A 3,762-nucleotide genomic window follows, 5' to 3' on the forward strand; every position below is an offset into this window, starting at 1 on the left:
TTCAAAGGTCGTTGCTCAACCACTGAGCCACACCAGCTAGGCTTTGTTCACAGTTTTGATACTTTACTCATCATGGACTTTTTCCTATTAGTTTTGATTTAAAAAATATTGCATTAACAGTCTTCTTTATCTTGATTACTGGATTTTTTGGTGCCTGAGGAGGTGAGTGAACACTAATCTAGCCCTGCTGACAGTGGAGGCCTCTGGGGCTCCGGGCTCAGCCCCCTCTGCCTGGGACAGGCCAGTCTTGCTTCTGGTCTCTTGTGCTATGAAAGACTCCAATGTACTGGAGTCAAGCACAGGCCACCAGGCAAAGGGTAGATTTGGTGTTAGCTCATGTTAAAGTATTCCCCTCCTTTTTTTTTCAGCCTCTGTGTGTTACTTACTTTCTTGATAGCTCCCCAGTGCATTTAGAGATGTTTTTAATATTTTATCCAGCTGTCTTTGTTATTTTCCTCCAGAGACTCATTCATTGCATCCACTCTATCGTGCCCCCAGAAATGGCAGTCTGGAGGGTCCATTACTGGGAGATCTAAAAAGATGAATTATCTGCTGAGCTCAGACAGTGTCTGGTGACTGGCCCCGGGTTTACCTAATTCCACTGTGAGGCAACCAGACTATCCCAGTTAACCTTGGAGAAATGAGACCCATAAAGAAACTCCTTTCAGATGGCAAACATTTAAAGTTCAATTTGTTTTTCAAACATAGCCAATGTTTTTATGTTCCAGGCACAGTCCTAACAGTTTTGTGAATGTTAACTCACTTAATTCTCACCACCTTATGTGGTAGGTACTAGTATCAGCTCATTTTTACAGAAAAGGAAAATGGAATAGGACTAGAAGTTCACCCACTTGCCTATGGCCACATGGAAAGTGGAGAGCCAGGATCCGAGCACAGCTAGCTTGGCTACCCATGCCATGCTCTTAACCGGTATGCTATGCTGTCTCTTAGTGTTGCAGAATGAAGTGTGTTAGTCTTAGCCGAGACCAATGATCAGCAAAGGGCTGCCATATTGACACAGCTTTCCATCTCCTGTGGGTAGAATATATGAAAGTTCTAGTCTTTGTGCCCTCAGTTTGTCATTAGTTCATGCACTAAATATGTTAATTGATGCCTGTAAAGATTTTTACCAGAGCAAAACCACCTAATATGTGGTTTTCATTTCAAAATATATTGATGACTCTTGGAGGAGTTGGAATAATCTCAACATTGATTACTGTATGCTTTCTTAATTACTCCTGCTATTATAATGGAGGCTTTTTACCAATAGTGCATATAAACTGCATTTATTCCCAAGTGTGACTCACTTCAACTTGCAGATACTATGAATTATATAGGAGAACCACTGCAGTTAGCTTCGAAAGGGCTTTGATGCACTGATAAGGCTACATTCTGGAGTTTTGAACTCTGTGCTCTGCAGCCAGGCTTGGCCCCAGGGTTGTGTTTACCAAATGCAAATTTAATACACTTTGTTTTAACCTTATATGAAGATACCTGGCCTCCATGAGAATGCATATGATCATTTTTCTAGTTTCTTTTCAAAGAATTATTGACATAGGGCTCAGGAATATAAAAAAAGTAAGTAAAGATTTGAACGAAATGAAATGTGACACATTAGTGCCTTTTAAAAATAGAAATTATATTCCTCCCCCCCAAATGTGAAAATTTGCCATTTTTGGAATCCATAGTAAAAAAGTACTTTATTTTTAAATCTTAATAAAAATATTATTTTTTTCCCCAGAGACAGAGAAGCATTGATCAGACCATCAAGCTTCAGAGGGAAGGTAGGGGAGGGTGGGAGAGATCAACCAAAGGACTTGTATGCATGCATATAAGCCCAACCAATGGACACAGACACCATGGGCTGAAGGCATGAGTGGGAGGGTGAGGGGGCAATGGGGGGATAAGGTCACATATGTAATACCTTAATCAATAAAGAAAAATAAAAAATTATTAAGTATTAAAATATTTAATGATGCTTATTATTAAATATTAAAATATTATTTTTAATGTTTTTTTAAAATTAATTTCAGAGAGGAAGGAGAGGGAGAGAGAGAGAGAAACATTAATGATAAAAGACAATCAATGATTGGCTGCCTCCTCATGCCCCACACTGGAAATTGAGCCCGCAACCCGGGCATGTGCCCTGACCAGGATTAAAACGTGACCTCCAGGTTCATAGGTCGATGCTCAACCACTGAGCAACATGGACTGGGCTGTTTTGCTTTTTATTTATTTATTAATTAATTTATTTATTAATGTATTTAACTTATTTTTTTTTTAAATGGTACAAATGGCCTTTATTGATTGAAACAGGAAATGGAAAAGGAGGGAATATGGCAGCTCCGGATCCTGTGGTGGCTACAAATTCTGTGACCATCCTCAGAAAAGCTGTTTTGCTTTTTAAAACAGGGGACAGAGGTAGAAGCTAACAAACTTTACACTTTAGGACCTTTCACTTATGTGAGTCCTTCAAGGACCTGGGCGGAACCCTAGCAATGTGTTCACATGGTCATGGTTTTATAAAATTTTCAATTGTTTGAGAACACTATTTCCACAGTAAACTTCCCTTCTATCACTCTCCCATTTGTGGGGTGGCTTCAGTGTGGCCATGGTTATTTTGGAGATCTGGCTCTGAAAAAATCGAGTGGGAATGCGTTTATCTTGGGTTTTGTGAAAGATAATTATATGGCTCATACTCGTTTCTGTGTATGGTGATGTCATTGCTAGCCATTTTGATATAGGTACCAGCTCAGATGGTATAATGACATGAAAGTGCAGGGCAAGAGGTTTGCTTTACAGGGTGAGAATGTCCTGCAACACCTAGCCCTGGCAGTAAGCAGGCAGTAGGAAAGAAAAAGAGATTTGAAGTATGCGTGGTGGAAGCTAGTTTGTAAAAAATTATAAGGAAAGTATCTGGCCTTTATTGGTGCTTATCTGTCAGGATAATTGTAAATGCCCAATAATATTCTTCTTTTTAGATTGGAATTATGAAAATAGAACTTATTAAAATTCTTGTTTGTTGGGTACAAATCTGTAAGAGTACAATAAGCAGTGTGTGTGTATGTATGTTTACGAAGCTGCATATTAAATTATCAATAAAATATATTGACACTAAATTTTTTTAGCAAACTATGCTAGAAGATTGAATTACCTTACTGTTTCCTATATAGAAAATGATATTACCAAAATGTTATCATGTGAGGATGTAATCAAAGGGGATGTAGTAAAACATTTAAATAAAACATATTATAGAAGTGTGTCAAATGGTTAATTCATAAAAATGACATGTGTTTTCTGTATATTTATTTTCATACTAGAGGCCCAGTGCATGGATTCATGCACAGGTGGGGTCCCTTGGCCTGGCCTGTGGGGATTGGGTCGACACCAGCTCTCCAACACCACCCAAGGGGTCCTAGGTTGCAAGACGGTGGTTCTCAGGTGACGCACCCCAGAATCAGGCTCCCTCCTCTCTGGTTCCGGTGCATCACCCGAGAGAACTGCAGCTGACAAGTCACTGCAGCTCAGCAGCTCCTGCATTGAGCGTCTGCCCCCCGGGTGGTCAGTGCACATCATAGCTATCATCAGAGCATCTGCCCTCTGGTGGTCATTGCGCATCATAGCTAGCGGTTGAGCAGCGTTAGCATATCATTAGCATATTATGCTTTGATTGGTTGTTTGGTTGTTCTGCTGTTCAGTCTATTTGCATGTTACCCTTTTATTATATAGGATTGTTAACCTTAGGCTGGGAGGGTGGGTTGT

This window comes from Myotis davidii, unplaced genomic scaffold (genome assembly GCF_000327345.1).
Source record: "Myotis davidii unplaced genomic scaffold, ASM32734v1 scaffold133, whole genome shotgun sequence".
Taxonomy (NCBI): Eukaryota; Metazoa; Chordata; class Mammalia; order Chiroptera; family Vespertilionidae; genus Myotis; species Myotis davidii.